Consider the following 5709-nt stretch of genomic DNA (forward strand, 5'->3'; position numbering starts at 1 on the left):
GTGGGTGAGTAGTTGCGTGAGTGGATAAGTGGGTGAGTGGGTGGGTGAGTAGTTGGGTGAGTGGATAAGTGGGTGAGTAGTTGGGTGAGTGGATGAGTGGGTGAGTGAGTGGGTGAGTAGTTGGGTGAGTGGATGAGTGGGTGAGTAGTTGCGTGAGTGGATAAGTGGGTGAGTGGGTGGGTGAGTAGTTGGGTGAGTGGGTGGTTGTGTGAATGGATGGGTGAGTGGGTGGGTGGGTTGCACGAGTGAGTGGGTGGGTGAATGGGTGAGTATGTGAGTGGTTGGGTGAGTGAGTGGGTGAGTGAGTGGGTGAGTGAGTGGGTGAGTTGGTGAGTAGGTGGTGAGTGGTTGGGTGGAATGGTTGAGTGAGTTGGTGAGTGGGTGGTGAGTGGTTGAGTGGGTGAGTGGGTGGTGAGTGGTTTGGTGAGGATGGGTGAACGGGTGGGTGAGTTGGGTGAGTGGTTGGGTGGTGAGTGGTTGGGTTAGTGGTTGGGTGAGTGGTTGGGCGAGTGAGCTCACCGCTCCTTAAAGAGCTCACAGCGCAGCTTATGCCTGCGTCCATTCACGTGGCTCTCCCACGCCTGTGAGGGAGGAGAGGGAGGAGATGAGAGGGAGGGAGGGGAGGGAGAAGAGGGAGGGAGGAGAGGGAGGGAGGGGAGGGAGGAGAGGGAGGGAGGAGAGGGAGGGAAGAGAGGGTGGGAGAGTCACACTCACCACCCAGTGAGCCCATCGCACGGTTCACATCAGTGGCGAGCAACAGGGCAAAGAAATCAGGTCGTCGCGGGGGTCGTCGCGGGAGTCGATTAGAGGTCGCACCACGAGGGAGCGGTGGACGGGTGGTGTCAGTTGCCACGGTGACCGTGACCGGCTCTTCCCCGGTGCTGCCGTTAATCTACCGGCACCGACCCCGGACTCCCCCCCCCCCACCACCACAACCACCACCACCACCACCGTACCCCTCCCGGCGTCCCCCGCGACAAAACCCGCCTTGACCTCCTCCCTTCCTAGGGTTTGACTTGGCCTCAGAGCCCCGGCGATTGCCAGCCCACACCGCCCCCAACCCTCTCCCCCTCGCGCCTTTGCCGGCCTTGGGGGGGGTTCGGTGGGGGGGGGGGGGGGGCAGGTCGGTGGGGGGTCATCTTTGTCTTTGCCATCGGTCCAGTGACCGTGCCCCCACGCGCCGTGTGCAGTGCGGTGAGGCGCGGCGCGTCCGTACGTCCGTCGCGTTCCACCTTGGGTCCGGTACGGACCCTTGTACTACTACCGCCACCGCCGCCACCGCCCACCACCCCTAGCCCATACCCCTCCCCCCACCCTTCCCCCGCCATCCGCCACCCGTCCCGCTCACCTTAAGTCCGGTGCAGCGCATGAAGCACAGGTGGCAGTGGAGGGGATCTTTGGAAATGTAGCGTCCGTAGAAGTTCTCCAGCTCCTTCTCGAGGGCCCTGTCGCGCCGCAGGAAGCTGTGGGGCGGCTCCTGCGCAAGGCGGCTCGCCAAGTGGGCAGGCAGCAGCAGCGTCGGCGTGCCGCTCACGTTGACGCCCTTGCTGCTGCTTCTGGCGCCGCCGCCGCCGCCAGCCCGCCTCTCTTGATCGCTTCGCTGCTGCTCTTGTTGCCGCCGATGGTTCTGCTGCCATCGCCGTTCTTGCCGCTGCCCCCGCTTCGACTGCCCTGGGCGCTCTTGCCGCCGCCGCCGCTGCTGCCTCTCGCCGCTTTTGCCTCTGCTGCCGCTGCCTCCCTCGCCGCTTCGGCTGCTCTCGCCGTTCTTGCCGCCGCCCGCTTTTGCCGCTACCCTCGCGGCTCCTGCCGCCGCCCTCGCCACTTTTGCCGCTACGCTCGCAGCTTTTGCCGCGACCCTCGCCGCTTTTGCCGCTACGATCGCCGCTTCTGCCTGCGACCCTCGCCGCTTTTGCCGCGACCCCTCGCCGCTTTTGCCGCTACGCTCGCAGCTTTTGCCGCGACCCTCGCCGCTTTTGCCGCTTCCCTCGCAGCTTTTGCCGCTACGATCGCCGCTTCTGCCGCGACCCTCGCCGCTTTTTGCCGCTTCCCTCGCCGCTTTTGCCGCTACGATCGCTGCTTTTGCCGCGACCCTCGCCGCTTCTGCCGCTGCCCCTCGCAGCTTTTGCCGCTACGATCGCTGCTTTTGCCGCGACCCTCGCCGCTTTTGCCGCGACCCTCGCCGCTTTTGCCGCTGCCCTCGCCACTTTTGCCGCTGCCCTCGCCGCTTCTGCCGCCGCCCTCGCCGCTTCTGCCGCCACCCTCGCCGCTTCTGCCGCCACCCTCGCCGCTTCTGCCGCCACCCTCGCCGCTTCTGCCGCGACCCTCGCCGCTTTTGCCGCTAACCTCGCCGCTTCTGCCGCGACCCTCGCCGCTTTTGCCGCTAACCTCGCCGCTTCTGCCGCCAACCTCGCCGCTTCTGCCGCCACCCTCGCCGCTTTTACCGCCACCCTCGCCGCTTTTTACCGCCACCCTCGCCGCTTCTGCCGCGACCCTCGCCGCTTCTGCCGCTAACCTCGCCGCTTTTTGCCGCGACCCCTCGCCGCTTTTTGCCGCTAACCTCGCCGCTTTTACTGCCCGCCGCCGCTTATGCCGCTGCTGCCGCCTCCGTCGCCGCTTCTACCGCTGCTGCCGCCTCTGCCGCTACCCTCGCCGATCCTGCCGCCGCTCTTGGCAGCGCCGCTCTCTGCCGCTTCTGCCGCTGCCGCTTCCGACGCTTCTGCTGCTGCTGCCGCCGCCGCCCTCGCTCTGCTGCTTCTGCCGCCCGCCTTGGCCGCTCCTGGTTGCGCCGCCGCCGCCAAGATCCGGCCTCTTCTCCACGCTCGACGCCTGCTGCTGCTGCTGCTGGTGCTGCTGCTGGCGCTGCTGCTGGCTCTTGCTTGCCACGCCACTGCTCGAACGCTGCTGCTGCTGCTGCCGCTGGAACTGCTGCGGCGGCGGCGGCGACGGCGGACGCTTGAACTCGGCTCTCTCCGCGTAGGCCCCGACGTAGCCGTCCCGCGCAGGCCCTCGCCAGCCCGACAACGCGTCTCCGCCGTCCAGGCGGACAGGGTACGGCGGCGGCGGCAGCGCCCGCCGCTGCAGCTGCGGCCGCCGCTGCTGCTGCTGCTGCTGCGCCGGCTGCTGCTGCTGCTGCTGCTCCCGAAGCCACTCGGCCTCGCGCGTCTCCCCTGTAGCCACCGCCGTCGTTGCCACCGTCGCCGGAATACGGCGGATGGGGCTGCGGGGCATTGGGGCGGCCGCACGGACGGCTGGGGTGGCAAATGACGCAACGGGGGCGTCGCCCGTATCCCCGGGCTGGCGGCGGCGGCGCCGCCGCGCCCCGTGCCCCGTAATCCACCACGTGCAACGCCAACTGTCCCCCCTTCTGGACATCGCCCGCCTGCGTCCGCCGCAGCACCTCGGCCGCCGTGAACGTTGCAAGCGGCCGGAGCGACGGCGCCCCCCCCTTCCTTCCGCGCGACTGGCGCAGAGCGCCCAGCGGTAGTAGCGGTGGCGGCGGCGGTGGCGCGCGCTGCTGCTGCTGCTGCTGCTGCCGCCTGCGCACGTAGACCTCCCCGAGCAGGCGAGGCAGGTTCTCGGGCGTCAGCTGCTCGGACGGGTAGCGGCTCAGCTCCGTGAGGTCGTCGGGTGAGAGCCCGAACGCCGTGAGCACCTCGGAGGCGTTGGACGTGTTCGCGGCCGCGAGGGCGGTCGTCGCAGAGGAGAGGGGGGGGCGGCAGCGGCTTCAACGGGGCGGCCGTCACGGCATCCCTGTACGGCCGCGCCGGGGCCGCGTAGTGGAATGTCGCCTGCTGCTGCTGTTGCTGCTGTTGCTGCAGCAACGCGAAACGAGAGTCCAGCGGGCCGCCGGCAGTGGGGGATGACCCCCCACCGCCGCCCCGGGGGAACTGCTCCTCCCCGTAGCGGTGCATTGGCCCACCAACACCGCCGCTACCGGAGGGGGGGTGGGGAGGCAAACCGGCGAGGGATGGAGTTGCGCCGACCGGAGTTGAGCCGCTCGCTGCGTTGAGGTTCGAGAGGGTCGGGTGGCGGTATTATAGGACTGTCCGTAAAGGATTGGGAACCGAGGCGGACAAGGTTTGGTTTTATTGGATGCGGTTACCGCTCTGTCGTCCTGCCCGGCCTCCCTTCCGCCTTCCTCCGCCGCTGCCAAAAGGGGAATGCCGTCGAGGAAGATCGGTGGGGGAGTCCAGTCGGGGCTCGGGACTCAAGTTCCCCCCCCTCCTGCTCCCGGGGTGACCGGGTTTCCGAGCGATGGAGATATCTCCCGCAAAGGTGAGGTAGTGGTGGGGGTGGTGGTGGTGGTAGTGGGGGGGTAACCGGTAAAAAATCCAAGGAGGGAGTTTCCCGCAAACGACGGCACCAGGCGTCGATGGGGTGTGGGGGGGGGGGGTGGCGCTTGGGGGAGTTTTCTTTGTGTTCGTTCCAATTCAAAATCGGACTAAAAAAGAATTACATCCAAGATGGAGGGAAATCTTCAATGAAGCCGATCCCGGAAACGGTCACTTCTCCGGAGGACGGTCGCCGGTGAAGTCCCCCCCCCCGCCTCCCCCTCTCCCCCTACCTCTCCAACGCACCAGAGGCCTCCGCAGATGGGCGGTGCGGTGGCAGTGGGAGGGAGGTGGGGAGAGCCCACTGGGCTCTCCGCAACTCTTCTGGGTAATCCCACGACGATTTTGCCCGCTGTTGTCTCCTCCTCTTCCGATGTGTTAAAGGGGTCAGGGTTTAACGATCTGGAGTGAAGAAGGGGGGGCGAGGGGGGTGTGATGGCGGGCGGGGGGGGGGGGGCGTTGGTAGGAGGGGGGAGCTGTTTTTTTTGTTTGCTCAAGGAGGAGTCTCTGTTGCTCGCTCTCTTCCCCACTCGGTCTGTCCCCCACACTGCAAACAGACAACAGGCAGGTTTGAGAGAGGCAGGTTTGATGTGTCACAGACGCAGCAAGGAGGACCCCCAGCCCCTTCCTCTTCAAGCCCCTCCCCTTCCTGTTTAAGCCATACCCCTTCGTCGCTAGTCTCCACCCATTCCTCTTTAGGCCCCTCCCCTTCCTGTTTAGGCCCCCGCCCCTTCCTGTTTAGGCCCAGCCCTTCCTCTGTAGGCCCCGCCCCTTCCTCTTTAGGCCCCGACCCTTCCTCTTTAGGCCCCCGCCCCCTTCCTCTTCAGGCCACATCCCTTCCTCTTTAGGCCACGCCCCCTTTCTCTTCAGGCCACACCCCTTCCTCTTTAGGCCACACCCCTCATCTTTAGACCACACCCCTTCCTCTTTAGGCCCCTCTTCTTCCTGTTTAGGCCCCTCCCTTTCCTCTTTAAGCCACACCCCTTCCTCTTTAAGCCCCGCCCCTCCCCTCTAGGCCACTACCCCTTCATATTTAGGCCCCGTTGGTCGCGGTTATGGGTGGGGGGGGGAAGACGTTGGGGGGGGGGGGGGTGTCTCAGTTAAGAAAGGGGGGGGGGCAGCGGCGGCTGCTGCTGCTGCTGAAGGGACGTTGTTGGGGGCTGGCTGTCGCACTTCCCTGCCCAACAAACTCCAGGGGTCAAGCGGGTGAGGTCACCTGGCCTGCACAGGGGTGGGTGGGTGGGTGGTGGGATGGTGGGGGGTTTGGCCAGATCCTCAAGAATTCCGCCCAGGAGTTTACGGACTCGAGCGTCGGCATCGGATGCCTCGGCTTGACTGTGACTCGGAACCGGTAGTCCACCTTCGCAGCCTTGACAGC

At 66.4% G+C, this 5709-nt stretch overlaps 1 long non-coding RNA gene across 1 annotated transcript in view; it reads right to left on the bottom strand.

The window, feature by feature from the left end:
- The window catches only part of LOC144954445 (uncharacterized), a 17757-nt gene that overhangs the window by 1125 nt on the left and 10923 nt on the right, over window positions 1–5709 (bottom strand). The window contains exon 2 of the long non-coding RNA XR_013641195.1: window positions 520–581. This is a non-coding gene — a long non-coding RNA (uncharacterized LOC144954445). The remainder of the gene's footprint in view (window positions 1–519; window positions 582–5709) is intronic.

The sequence above is a fragment of the Lampetra fluviatilis genome, unplaced genomic scaffold (assembly GCF_964198595.1).
Source record: "Lampetra fluviatilis unplaced genomic scaffold, kcLamFluv1.1 SCAFFOLD_178, whole genome shotgun sequence".
In the NCBI taxonomy this organism is placed as follows: Eukaryota; Metazoa; Chordata; class Hyperoartia; order Petromyzontiformes; family Petromyzontidae; genus Lampetra; species Lampetra fluviatilis.